Consider the following 14,935-nt stretch of genomic DNA (forward strand, 5'->3'; position numbering starts at 1 on the left):
CATTTCGAAGTTGTGAGCTAGTGTAGACGTAGCCTCTGACAGCCACTTCTGTTGACAGAGGCTTCTCATGTAGACGCAGCCCAAAACAATGGGCAGCCCTGACTGTTGTGCTTCTCTGTGCCTGTTTTGTCAAAAGAGCAGCCAAACTGTCCAGTCACTCTGTCAATGGAGTGGAGTGCTCTTCCGACTGGTTTGTGTGTGTGGGTGTGTGTGTTGACAGAAGTTTTGTGGGGAAATCTCTTCTGACAACGACTTCGGTCAACAGATTGTGGTAGTGTAACTGTAGCCTTCTAGCACACATACACACTCAATCATATGCCAAATGTAAACATAATAGATATAACAATTTACACACATAAGATATACAAGCATCCACAAAGGCACCAACATACTATATAAAATAGGTGAACACAGATGCACAACAGCTATCCCATACACAAAATATGCACAAATACCAAACACAAACCCATCCATGCAACTTCATGCCCCATGCCATGTGCAAGAAAACATGTGGAATTACATTTACACATGGATCTTGCAGCAGTGAGATGACCTTTATTCCTGTCTGAGTTTACAATAGAGGGTTTGACATGCAACAAAAAAATTTAGTGGGTTCTTTTTTTCTTTCTTTCTTTCTTTCTTTCTTTCACAAATATTTGGAGACACCTCCTGCTGCACATTCCTCACAAGGGGAGTAACCTTGCTTTCCATGGCTTTACTTGCCTGAGTGAGAATAGGTTAGACAAGCCTCTTGCAGGGATGATCTACACAGTGCTTGATCCAGCCACGCGTGCAGGGCACTGGACTTGATAACCTTTCAAGGTCCCTTCCAGTTCTAGTATTCTATGATTCTAAGAAAACAGTACCAGCTATTTCAATAGTCACAGAGACGTAGCCATGTTAGTCTGTATCTTTACAAAACAAAAAAGCAGTCAGGTAGCACTTTAAAGACTAGCAAAATAGTTTATTAGGTGAAGAGCTTTTGTGGGGCAAATCTGATGAAGTGGGTCTGCCCCACAAAATCTCATCACCTGTTAAATTATTTTGTTAGTCCTTAAAGTGCTACATGACAGCTATTTCAATGTAATATTCTCCCACCAAAACCGGATCCAGCCACAGCAACCTCTCTTTGACCTCAGTGGAGATGTTGCCTAAGCAGGTGTGCAAATTTACCTCCATGCAGGAGGCATCACCTGAGGCCAACCCTGAATTCTGGAGGGCAAAATGTACCACCCCACAAGCAACTGGAATGGACCTTGAGAGGTCATCCAGTCCAGTCCCCAGTACGACCCATCACCATTTCTGAGGAATTGTTGCTTTTAATCTATTTGTCCCAGATGCCTAAATAGCCCCTGCAAGGGTTGAATTTACAATGTTGGGTTTAGCAGGCCAATGCTCAAAACACCAACCTATCCCTCACAACCCTGACTGCTGGTTTAATTCAGAGACTGTACTGTAGTTTCAGCCCCACCTCCCACCACCCTGCAGGGCTGCACTCCAGCATCAGTGGCAATGGGCTTACACGGAAGCATGAAACTTGCTGAAATAGTGCATGACCTTTGGGTGCCCTTGTTTAATGTATTCAGCCAGACAAAGCCTGGGACTGGAGAAGAGCTGGCCACAGCATCTCTGGCTCTTCCTAGGACAGTCCTCAACTCATCCTAAGAGACGAATCCCTGTGCTCCCTCCCTCTCAAGCCCCAGAGTGGAGTGGGCGGAGGGGCGGGGGAAGAGAGGCCTTGTTGAAAAGTGAGATGAAGAAGTTGTTTTTGGAAGAACGCCACCAGTGAAGTTGTAATGTTCAAGTGTCCTCCTCGGCTGGCCCTCATTCAAGGCCTGTTCTAATTCCAACCTTTGGGTTAGGGCAGAGCTGGGAAGATTAAAATAAAAACTAAAACTTTTCACAGATCACCACTGGCCAATAGGAAGCTCTCTTCTAGGCAGAACAGCCATTCTTTTAGGGCCTCAAACCTCACAAAATTCTGTCTTTTGAGAGACATCTTTAACAGGTACCATCAGACACAAGAACACTCCTGCTAAGCCAAGCTTCTGGCTCTAACACATGTTTGTGCCTTTAGAACGAGCATCCCTTTGTCTGCTATAATTCTGCACCTGCATGAATCCTGAGTGTGTGGTTCTAACTTCTCGGGAATTGCTCATGGAAAAGCTAGGTTACTTTTTTGGTTCTCAGATTGAGACAACGTCCAGAGTGAACAAGGCTAAGTAACAGCCACCTATGACTATTTATTCATAACCAGACACAGACCAGGGATTTCTTCTTAATGAAGGGAGTAATTAATTTTCTCTTTCTTTCTTTCTTTCTTTCTTTGGCTGCCACAAACAAAATGGCTATGATTACACTAGAGAGTTTTGTGGAAAAAATTGGGGTTTTGTAGACAAAACTCATGGAGCATGCACACACAAAATGCATTTTGTCAACAGACATGGTCGACAAAAAAGCTGTGTAGACACTCCGGCAGCCTTTTTGTCGATAGAGTGGATCAAAAGATTGATCCACTTCTGCGCGTAGATGCAATCTGTCAACAGAAGTTTTTCCAGAACATCTCTTCCAACAATAACTTCTGTAGACAGATCACTGTAGTGTAACTGTAGCCAAAGGGATTTGTGGACGGTATCTCAACAAAACCTGGCACATTCGCTGACAACCTTCTCCTCTCCCAGGTGAGGAAGAACACCTTTTGTCAACAGGTTCTGTTGACAAAAAAACGGTGTGGATGCTCTGGGGGGCCTTTTCTCAGCAGACAGGGCATCCAGAACGTTGGGAAGCCATCTGCTGTGCTTCCAGGTGCCTGTTTTGTCAAGAGAGTGGCCGGGCTTTTGTATGTGGCCTCATTTTGTCAACAGAAATTTTGCTGAGAAATCTCTTCCAGCAGGTGACTTCTGTTGACAGAATGCTATAGCGTAACCGTAGCCAACTTCACTTTCTTTCTCACAAGTGCAGCTATTTGGACTCACCTCCTACTTCACTTTTCTCGGAAGAGGAATCACCTTGACTGCCTGGGTTGCATCGACACTACAGAGATGAGTCAACAGAAGTTACTGTCATAAGATACCTCACAACAAAACCTCTGACGACAGATCGTATCTACACATAAAAAAAGCTCAAAAAAGCAATCTGCTCTGTCGACAGAGAGCGGCCAGACCTCCCAGCCCTCTCTCAACAGAAGGGCCGAGCGGAAGCTCTGTAAACAGGGCTGCCCCATGAATCAGAATCCCTATCTGTCAACAGAGCCCCTCCCCCACCACCCTCGAAGTGTCTATACTATAGTTTTTTTGACAGATTCCATCAGCAGGCGTGTTCTGCCTCGTAAGGGTGCAACAGAATGCTCCTGAAAAAACTGCTGCATTCTGTCAACAGTTTCTCAACACATCACATTTTAAGTATAGATGCTCCACAAATTTTGTCTTTTGTCGAGAAAACTCTATAGTGTAGATGCAGCTCCTGACTTCCGCGGCTTCACTTGCCTGTGTAAAACCAAGCTTTCACCAGATGCAGAATCCAGGCCCTACTGTATGTTGTATGCAGTGAAATGCCCAGTCAGGATAATTTCTACAGCCTCCAAGACAGACGTCTGTGTATGAAAAGTTATTAAAGCAAACCTAATTCCTGCAGATTCGCCATTTGTTTCTAAGCATCAAGGTGATTAGACTGAAGGACTTGCATCTCATCTCTTCCCTTCCAAATCAGTTTTATAGATTATCTTTGTTAGTTATTCGTTCCCTAGCTGCTTTGGAAGTCAATGTCCTCTTTATTCGCAGCCATTGTAACAGAGAAAGCTTGGCAGATTTATGGGTGTACGGAGTGTTCGGAAAAATAGACTAGATTAAGTATTCAAGCCATTGAACTGTAAATACAGAGATAGCATCATTTTGCTCTATCTGGGCAAAGAGAGAAAATTGGCAAAGAGGTCCATTTTTTGCCAGGACCACATTATTATTTAAACAGCCTTGAATCATATAAATGAATGCAGCCTCTTTTTTCCCTTTTGGAATATCCAGCAGCTTTTAATAGGAAAACAATTGTCTCTTCTCTTCCTTTGTGGGTGTATTTTAGCCTCTCTCACCGGCTCACCAGTGATGTTAGTTTGTGACAGATTCTGGCAATAGATTTCTCCAACCTCCCACTGCCTTTCCCTACACCTTGGAAAAGTCTTAAGTTAACTTGGGTAGGGGGCAGGGGAAGATAAGCTCCTCATAGCATCAATATAAATTGCATTGATCTTGGACGGGTAGGTACAAAGTTCATAGAATCATAGAATCCTAGGGCTGAAGGGACCTCAGGAGAAGTAGCTGGTGTTTATTTTCTAAATCAGTGGTTCTTAACCTTTACTGCAGCCTGCACCCTTTTGGTTCTCAAAATATGTTCTCGCACTCCTTATCAAAAATAAAAAAACAGGTGGGGGGGCCTGTACTCTTTTAAGGGCATATTAAATATATGTAAAATAGTTTTATGTTATTATGCACCACAAATAATACTACAGCAGGCATACAAAAAATATGCAAGTACTACCCAGAGATGTTGTGGAGTTTTTCTGTGGAAGTAAACGGTAACCGATCCACTAACATTTTGCAGCTAGCTGAATTCAAACAAAGCCACTGTCCTGCCACATCATCATCTGCACATGAGTCAAGAAATACCCTGCAATGTAGCAGTATACTCTATTTAGTAGCGAGATAAGTTCAGTACAATTAGCTTAAAAACTTAAAAATAAATTGTTTGTATATTACAGTAATCGTTAAAAATGTATAATGTTAATAAATACATAGGTCTGATGAAGCATAGTCATACTTACCTGCCTGTGCCTAATTTGTGTTTTCAATGATTTACCTTCTAAAAAAATCTGATGTCTTGCACCCCCAGAAAGGGCATCACGTACCCCCAGGTTAAGAAATCAAAGAAACCCACTTAGATTTGGAATCTTAATTATTATGGGGTTGATTTCGCCTTCTCCCTCTGTCCCACAAGAATTTGAACAGAAACATCAGCTAGGAAATCTAAAAACAACTCTGTTACCCTCCCCCGTCCCTTCAGTTCTGTTAATTGGGGCTGAGGTCAGATTCTTTGGACACAGGAGTAATACAAGCATTAGGGCTAACCACAATAAACCACTGCATGCCTGTAGGCTTTCTGCAGTCCTGCTAACTATATAAACTTCTCCCAGGCTATGTCTGTTGACAGAAGTTGCTGTCAGAAGAGATCTGCCAACAAAACTTCTGTCGACAGATTGTGGCCACACACACACACATGCACACACACAAAAGCAGATCATTCTGTCGATCCACTTGGTCGACAGAGAGTGACCTAACTGCCCAGCTGCTTTCTTGACAGAACAGCCAACTGGAAGTACAGCAGACAAGACTGGCCAGTGTCCTGGGCTATGCTTACATCAGAGAGTTTTAGCAGTAACAGAGAAGTAGCCCTGTTAGTCTGTACTCCTACAAAACAAAACAGCAGAAATGTAGCACTTTAAAGACTAACAAAATGATTTATTCAGTGATGAGCTTTCATGGGACAGACCCACTTCTTCAGATCCACTGTCAGCAAAACTCACCACACAAAATGCATTGTGTTGGCAGTCTGTCAACTAAACTCTGTGTTTCTGCCAACAGCTTCTGCGAATAACGCCTTTGTCAACAGTTTCTGTCACCAAAGAAAAGCTGTGTGGACACTCCTGGGTGCCCTCTGTTGACAGACAGGGCTTCTGGTTTGCTGAGCAGCCCTGTTCTTTGTGCGTCCAGTTGGCCTTTCTGTCGAGAGAGCAGCCAGCAGCCTGGCCGCTCTCTGTCAACAGAGCAGATTGCGCTTTCAATCCACTTTTGTGTGTGGACATGATCTGTCAAGAGAAGTTTTGCTGGAAGATCATTTTCATAGTAACTTCTGTCAACAGATCGCTGTGGTGTAGACATAGCTCTAAAGCCCTGTCTATCTACAGAGGGACTCCTGGAATGCCCACGCTTGCTTTCCATCAACAAATTCTGCCAAGACAGGTGTACTGCTCCCTGGGGGATCAGCAGAACGCTGTCACCTTTGTAATGTGGATGCTTCATGAGTTTTGTCAACAAAACTCCCTAGTGTAGTTGTAGCCTCCTGCAATGAGGTGTACAGAAGTGTCAAAACAGCATATTCCTCACTTCAAAAATTATTTCAAAATGGGCCTGTTGCATAGGCATGAGCAGCTATTTTGGGATACTGCACTGTCCTGAAATCAGTCCGCCATGTAGACATGGCAAGGGTGTGCTTAGATGCTACAGCTTCAAATTGTCTTGGGGATGGAGGCTCCGGGGGCCTTGTTTACATGAAGTGGGTATTTGTTTCTAACAGACTGTCATTTTATTAGCCCCCAAAGTGGGCCCAGCTCACCAAAACTTGGAGGACTGCAACCCAGTTGCAGTGGCTGAGGGAGTCAGCTTGCAAAAAGTTTGCCGCCTTACAAACCAGAGGACTTTGAGGAGTGCTCACCTCTTGCAAGTCATTATGAAAATCGCTTTCCATGATCAGGAAGAAAAAAGAAGCAATGATGGGTACAGCTCAGCCAAAGAGCCCCCATCTTTTAGAAGAACAAGACGGTATTGTTATTTTGTTGGTTGGGGGGCATATTCTCGCCCTACCCAAGGAGAATATTTTTGAAGCTTATGATGAGGAACAATGGGTTGCAAAGTGACTCTATAACCCCCTCTCTCTCTGCCTAACACAGCAAGAGGCTTTAACCTCATGTTCCTCAGTTATCATCTCCAAATGCACCTGGCATATGATAGAGGGAGACCACTGGAGGTGGCTCGACCAGGCCTACCAGCCGTGGCTTGATAGACTGGGGAAAGTTCATCCAACCACCTAGCCCTTTAAGCCCCAAGGCAAGTTGCTCTGGATTCTTTTTGCCGCATGGCTACATGACCTCCTGAGGTCCCTTCCAGCCCTGTGATTCTGTGATTCTGTCATCTACATGAGAGGGTTCTTCCAACAAACCCGGGCTTTTGTTAGAAAAATCTGCAGAGCATCTACACACAAAATAAGCTTTGTTGGCAGTTTGTCGACTAAACCCAGCACATCCACCAGCACCATTACACCTGTCCTCATTCAGGTATAACGCCTTTCTCGACAGTGTTCTGTTCACAAAACAGCTGTGTAGACACTCTGGGGCCCTTTTCTCAACAGACTGGGCTTCCTGTGCTCTGGGCAGCCCTGTTTGCAGAGCTTTCTGTCAGCCATTCTGTTGAGAGAGGGCCGGGCAGTCTGGTTGCTCTCTGTCGACAGAGTAGATGGCCCTTTTTTTCTTTTTTTTGATCCGCTTTCGTGTGTGGACACACTCTGTCCACAGAAGTTTTGTTGGAAAAATCGCCCAAGTCACCGCTGTCGACAGATGGTTCTCGTGAAGACCTGGTGTAGGTTCTATTGACCAGCTGGGGTCCAGGCCGGCTCTGCCGACAGAAGAGGGGAAGCATAGGTGAGGGAAGGCAGAGACACAGCAGGTTCAAGCTCTTTCCTACCACGTGTCCGTCTGAGCTGTTCTCCCGATGGAGACATGTAATTTTAGGCACCCTCCCCGCCCCCGCTCAGTGCTCATCTCCCCCGGTAATGAAGGTCTGGTCGGCTCACAGGCGCTTTTAATTTGCGACTCAGGAGGGGCAGGGGCAGCCAAAAGCCAGAGCGACTGGCCAGCCGCAGTGGCCGAGCGGGGCGGTTTGAGGGCACAGTTCTCAGAGGGCCAGCAATCAGCTGAAAGAAGAACCCCAAAACGAACCAGCTCCCCGCCCCCCGCCAGGAAAGGCTGTCGGGCGCTGCACGGCAGGCCGAGGAGTTCTGCGGTCAACAAGAAGCCAAGGGGGAAAACGCGCTTGCAAACAGCTGCTGAAAGGGCGATAAAACAGTCGGATTTACAGCCTGCCTCTGCCAGACACCCAGGTGAAGCCTTTGCGAGGAATCCCCCTCTTTACACCGGGCCGGCCTCTGCAGCCCTGGCAGGCACCCTCCGAAGGCAGGACACCCACCTCCACCTACAAACCCCGCCAGGCACCCCACCGCACCCCGGCGGAGACAGGCCTGTCCGCGCCACGCAGAGACAAAGCCAGGCCCGCAAAGGCTCCTCACCCCCCTCGAGGGACTCACAACCCCACACAGCCACGCACAAAAGCGCACCCAGCTCGCCACACAAACCCACCGCAGGCGCAGGCACCCTGACAAGCGCGCACCCACGTTAGCTTCATAATAAGCTCTGTGCTGCTCCTTCCAATAGTTCTCTGCATGTATTGGGGGGGGGGGCGGGGAAGTTTCCGCCTGCGCGGAAAGATGGATTCCAGCTAGAGAGAAGAACTGGGTTTTTGTTTTGTTTTTGTTTTGTTTTTGTTTTTTTAATTACAAGTCTCGATGTTTTGCTCCGGGCAGTCCAACCACTTCCCCAGTCTGTATTTCTTCCCCAGTGGGGTGAATATAAAAGCCACAGCAACTCCTTGGTGAAGAAGGGAAAGGCCGGGCTCCCCAGCGTGGGGTGACAGCCTGGGAGGGTCGGCCGATTTATGCCCCCGAGTGTTTCCTTTTCCTGATAAACTTGATATTCAAACGTTCCCCCTAAAAGGCAGATAGTCAGGCTAAAGAAGCTCCCTGGGGGAATTTCTCCTCTCTGTTACCCCCCATGTTTCCCCCCCTAAAAGCAGCTGTAGCGTTGTGAAAAGAGAGGGAACCATCTGAAATAAGGGACACGAGAGGGGGTTGGTTTCGCTTCTTTTTCTCCTTCCCATTATTGTTATTATTATTTCGGACTAAACATTTCCCTTATTAAATACGCCCAGGGAGAAGGGAGAAGTCGGGTCGCTTGAAAAGCCGCTCCTGGAATATTTCGCACGTTGCAGGCGCCTGCACCTTTCGCAACGCTATCTCGCTGCGTACACACGCAGGGTCAACTCTGTACGCCGAATGTATAAATACGGTTATCAAGCGCAAAGCTGCCACGCTCAGTGCTCAAAGAGGCCCGTGTAAACGGCGCTCGAGCCCCGAGGTGAAGTTTAGGCAGCTTGCAGCTCAGGTTTGCCATCCGTCCCTTCGGTCTGAAGAGGGGGAAAGACTCCAAATCGAAGATTTCCTTGGGAACAGAGTAGGAGCGCGGCGGTGACCCCTTGCGAACAGGTTGCTCACAAAACAGCCTTTAGCTGCAGATAACATAATCTCCTCGACCTCTGTAAGCCTTATTTTACACGCCTACAGTTAGGAGGACCGGCCCAGGGTCCTGCTAAGCTATTATCCGCCCCGACCCGACCCCCCCCCCAAAAAAAGGTATTGCTAAATGAAAATGAGCCCTTGCGGGGGACCCTCTGCATCAGCCACACCTCGGGCTTGAGTTTGCGTCAGCGAGGTCGGCAGAGGTTTGCCACTGCGCTGTCTCTTCACAGCCCATTTTACTGTCCAAAGCAGCGTCTCCGGCACAGACACCCACACGGCGCGTGGGGAGATCGACTCTTGACCCGCCCAGAGCAGGAGAGCCTGGAAAAGGGGCAGAAGGGGTCTTCTTAGCGGGAGTTTCCAGGGGGTTGTTTGTTATTACGCACTTTTGTCCCAAATCAAAATAAAATAAAACACCTTCGTGGATTCCAACCGAAAACAACTGCTAACGCTCTGCCAGTCATCTGATCTGGGGAGGGTAAGAGGGTTCTAAGTCGCCCTGGAGGAGAATAAAGACATGAGCTAGATAAAATTGGCCAGGCAGAGACTTTGGAGCTGTTGCCAAACTAGTAAATTAACCTGCTGGTCCAAACAATTGCTGTGGGATTGTGCCTTTCCCTAACACGAGCCTTCGAGCCCCTAGTCAAAGCTCTTTTGTCCTGCTGTCCAAACTTGGGGTCATGACCTGGCTAATGCAAAGCAAACCTGCAAGTAAACACTTTATTGGGTCTTCTTTAAATATTTAGAGGTACTCCAGGGGACCTGGGATCGGGGCATTTCAGGGAATCCAGACAGACCTCTGCTGCATGCGCGCCCCAGAAGCGAGCCAAAACTGTGTCTGGCCAGTGCCAAGAAAGCAACCGTAGCTTTGTGGACAACCCGGGAACTAGGTTGCTTCTCCTTTGCAGGTCTGGTTCTGGAGGTTAAGCAATGCGAGGCTATGTGGGTGCGGGTCTCCGGTGCGTTTTAGTTTTGTCTCTCCGGGTGTGAGTTTTTGTCCATATGCGTGTATCTGTAAAATGCACCCATGCGCAGCAACACGGGTGTGGACGTGTGTGTTTGGGTAAGCATGTACTGTTAATGGTCCCTATACGTGTGAGCGTGGATGTCTTGCTGTAGGCATAGGTGTGCCTCGTCCTCTAATTCGCCATATGTCTGTGGCCGTGTGAACACTCCTGTACTGGGTGGATGCATTTGCCAGGCTCTGAGTCCAAGGAAACTCGCCCTCACCAGCTGCTGTGCCCTTCAGGGAGTGGATTGAAAATAAACGCGCCAGGGTGTGATGCGGTGCGATTCAGGAGGAAGCAGAGGGGAGAGCTCTATGGAGGCTTGTGTGCAGAAGGGGTGGTTAAAACAACAGACTTCCTTTAAAAGGATCAGGAAAGAGTCATCTTAACAACACTCTGGCTACCCTGGAACAAATGAATTCTTCTGTCCCACGCTGGGATTGGTACTTGGCTCGTGTGAGCCTCCTCTGTGTCTGAAAACTGGATTTTAGTTTTATTCTGCTCTATTTCCTAAAGAAGGGTTCGCAGGAAAGGGTTTTTGTTTTTTCCAGAGATCCATTGTCCTTCCTAGTTTCCCTTTTCCTGGGAAGTAGTAAGCACGAGGCATAAATAACGCTTCAGAGGGGAATGGTGGTGCTGGCTGGGGGGGGGGGGATATTAGAGTTAAAATCCGACCCCCTGAGAAATGAAACTGTTTAGCTGAAAACGTGACAACACAGATATTTAGGAGCATCAGAAGAGACCCAAACGGAAGTGATTGAGTGACAGCTGTCGCAGAGAGCTCATCAGAATAAAACTTTACTAAAACACCCCAAAGTTTGAAATAGCATTTGAATAACATCTATCTCTCTCCATACTCAGAACCGTACATGTACAACATACGCCTTGCATCCTGCATAAATTTAGAATTATTTTCGCGGGCTCAGAGGTGGTTTGTTTAGTCCTCGAAAACGACCAGACGAAGGACAAAATATTACCCAACCGTGTATAACATTTGGCACCAGCCCAGCAAATAACTCCTTTAGAAGAGAGAAGAAGAAATAGAAAGATTCACAGGACAGACAGAAATGAAGACGATGCTCAAAATACCCCTGAGAGACGAACTCCAGAAACAGCTAAAGATGCTCATACAAAGATAGTCAAAACAAAAAAATCTTGGTTTAAAGCAAAATATCTGATGGCTGCACGCTTGTCTATCCACTCTATGGATCAGGAAAGTTTATAATACATGTCATGGACTCAAAAGTAAGAGAAACTTTTATTTAGGAATGGGACAGCATTAATTTAAGAAAAGTGAATAATTTACAAAGCAATATTTAACTCTCCAAGTAGAAAAAAACTATTTCCCTCCTCCCGAAAAAAAAACCCTCAAAGTTATCTATTGCAAATATAGCTGAGCCGGGAAAATACCTTTCCGCGCAGGAAGATAACATACAGCCAATGAGACCAACAAACATTTGCCAAAAATTGTTAATATCATTACCATAACGGCTGCTGGCTGTTTGTAAGGAAATACTACTCTTTCACTGAAGTCCCAAAATGTTTGGTTTGGGACTTTGCCCATCAAAATAAATCATACGGACAGATTAGGAAGTACATAAAAGTATATCTCTGAATAATGATATAAGAGAGCACAATAAATATAATTTACACGTTCGAGGCGCTGTCAGTTATGGTTGTAAACCAGTAACTCATTCACTTAACTCTGGCTGGATGTTTGTCTTTTAATTACAATTAACAGCGCAGACGAACATTTTCCAACTACAAGTGGCTGTAAAGACCTGGGATATTATGTTAACGGGAAAGCCTGGAAGTTAAACTAGGCCACTTCTGTGGATTAGCCCTAGGGCAAAAGGGGAAAAAAAAAAGCTGTAGCTCTAATACTGGAAAAGTTTGCATAAAACTGGAGCCACTTAGAGCAGCGGCTGATGGCCCGTGTTTCTGGGAAGTTATCTCCCCTAACATCACCGGAGCTGTTGGATTTTAACAGGCAATACAGGAAACGTTAAGTTTCACAGCTGCTTGAACTACATTGAAGAGAGGGTCTAAGGGTTTTCGAAGGTCTTTTTATAGCTCCTGAAAGCCCTTATAAACTGCTTCTCACTCACGTGAGAATTCAAATAAAAAAAGAGAAAAAGCCCAGCATAGAGGGGAACCCCCAAAGGGGCCGATTTTCGAGCACATGGAACGAGAAGAAAAGGACTTAAAAGAAACTGACCTGAGATGTGAATTGGATCCCCGAGAAACATTTTTGCTCGATGATGCTACTTTTAGAGCTCAGTGGTACAAGTGGCGAGGCTGTCCAATCCCCGAGCCATGGCATACGAGGGGGACCTACCCCCACCCACATGAGGCCAAATCTCTATGTGCCGAGGTACATGGGGACTATACAGCGCTGGAAGGAAACAACTTCGAGTCTTCGACCACGGAGTGATGGGGTGGGGGGAGGGGGGGTCAGGAACCCTCTTGGACCATATCTAGAGGGTACATAGCTGGAGCGACTTGCAGCCATCACCGGAATAAACTATTGTTTGCCCTCTAACACACGCGCACAAATGGTCTCCCTCCTCGCCCGCTTGCATTGACTTCCTGATTTTAATACTCACTTTGCAAACTTATATATATATATGTTTGCAAAGTGAGCTTTTTATATATATATATATATATAAGTGCAAAGTGAGTTTTATATATATATATATATGTTTGCAAAGTGAGCTTTTTATATATATATATATATAAGTGCAAAGTGAGTTTTATATATATATATGTTTGCAAAGTGAGTTTATATATATATATAAATATACAAATATATATATATGTATATACACATTTGTACCCACCAGCAAGACCAAACTACCCCGAGCGCCAGTACAGCTGTGCCAATATCCAAGCTCCAGCCGTCTTTAAATGTCTCCAAATGTCTTTAATCAAATATATATTTGTTTGGTTTTGCTTTATGTGCAAAGCTACTTCCATGGCGTTGGCTAGTTTGATCTGGTCGTAGATTGGGAAAGGAGCCCTGGGAAGGCGGAAAGTGAAATTTGGCCGTAACTTAACCCTTCTTCCTTTTCTCTTGGATGATTTTGGTGACAACACAATGCGATAACACGCATTGAATCTGTCCCCGCTCTCCCCTCCATTACTATGGTAAAAATCTACAAAGACGCTCAACAGTGAGTGGTGCCTCTCAATGTATGTAGAGAGACACTGAAGGTACACGTTGTGAGACCTACCCGGGTCAGGGGGGCTTAGAGGTCAGCCTGCCTGGCTAGAATAAAGCTGATGGGATAGAAAAGTTGTCCTTTCCGTGAACCCAGATTTGCCATTTACCCGAACTTCAATAAAGTATCTTTCAGGCTCTCAACATGGAAGCGTCAGGAGGGTAAAAAGAGACTATGGTGCAGGCTGCTTGTAGCTAGGAAGATTCATTTTCCCCCCTTCCACTGCTGCCTGCCTATCTAATGCTTTCATAATCTCCCTCCATGCCAGGAATTGTGTCATGGCCAAGTCTACAGGCTGCTGAGTAAGATGTCCAGCAATGCTCGGAGAAGAGGCGAAAAAAAGTAAAGTTAGTCTCAGGCAAAGTAAGTGCGCGGTTGCAAAGGCATCTGCCTCAATGTGATTTTTATTGTTCTTGTTGAATATGCAGCCCATACGGTGGAAAAGGTGATGAATGTTTCTCTAGCTTCCTCATCGGACACACAGAGAGAGAACACAAGCCCCACAAAAAGTCTCAGCGCATGCAAAGCCTAGAAGAAAAAAGCCTCCCTTATAATCCATCAAGTTATGATGCCCTTTGCAAAAAGAGAAGGCGGGGGAGGGGGAGAGGGAAGTGGATCAAACTTTAAACAGAAATATTTCCACCTATCCCACCCTAACCCCCATCCAGGACAGCCCGCAGTTTTCTCTGCAGTAGGAGCACATGGAGGTGTCCGCTGACGAATACAGGCAAACAAACAGAGACAGAGAGACTGCTTGCCTGGGAGTTCTTAGTTCAACTTTGTAGCAACCCCATTATTCCAAGGTTAGCTCTTTTTTTTTAGCCTTGGTTGTCTTTACAGTGTCTATGCAGGGTGGATGTGTTTGCAGACAGGGTCTCTAACCCCAAGTAAAGACTCTTTTGCTTTTCTTGGCCAGGACAGCCCAGGAGGATGCTTTGTTACAGATTATCTACCTATTTATATACATAAAGATAGGTAGATATAGATAGACATAGACCTATATATACTGTGCGTTACACACACGCACACACACCACCACCACCTCCATAAGAGGTTGTTTGTTTTTACTGGTAAAATGTGTGAGATTGCTGTTACAGGCAAGGGGTGATTGGAAGAGGAAAAATTCCAACTAACTCATTACACATACTTCTGCTTGGAGGCGGAAATGTTTAAAGATCACTATAAACTGGATGTCTATTTAATATGGCAACATTTTTTCTCCACTCATTCTTCTATTAATGTTGCTAAGCAGGCATGGACAGAGCAGATGGACTTTACATGTACAAATTCAGATGGACTTTACATGTATATAATCATTCATATTCCCCTTCCAAGATCTGTCTCACCAGCTATCACAATAGGTTCTGAGACCATTATTAGTATAAGGGAGGGCTACACGTGTTTGTGAGAGACAATAAATAAATAAACAAAATTGAAAAACAAATGAAAAATAAAGGTGGCCAAGAGATTCCCCTCTCCCAAGCCTCTTTATTCAGATTTGATCATCTCTCTTCTGGGAAGGGTTAAAGAGATCTA

General features: G+C 45.6%; 1 protein-coding gene across 18 annotated transcripts in view; it reads right to left on the bottom strand.

Moving 5' to 3' along the window:
• Nucleotides 1-14,935, bottom strand: part of HOXC5 (homeobox C5) — a 75,937-nt gene that overhangs the window by 20,129 nt on the left and 40,873 nt on the right. The window lies entirely within an intron of this gene.

This window comes from Carettochelys insculpta, chromosome 29, assembly GCF_033958435.1.
Source record: "Carettochelys insculpta isolate YL-2023 chromosome 29, ASM3395843v1, whole genome shotgun sequence".
Lineage (NCBI taxonomy): Eukaryota > Metazoa > Chordata > Testudines > Carettochelyidae > Carettochelys > Carettochelys insculpta.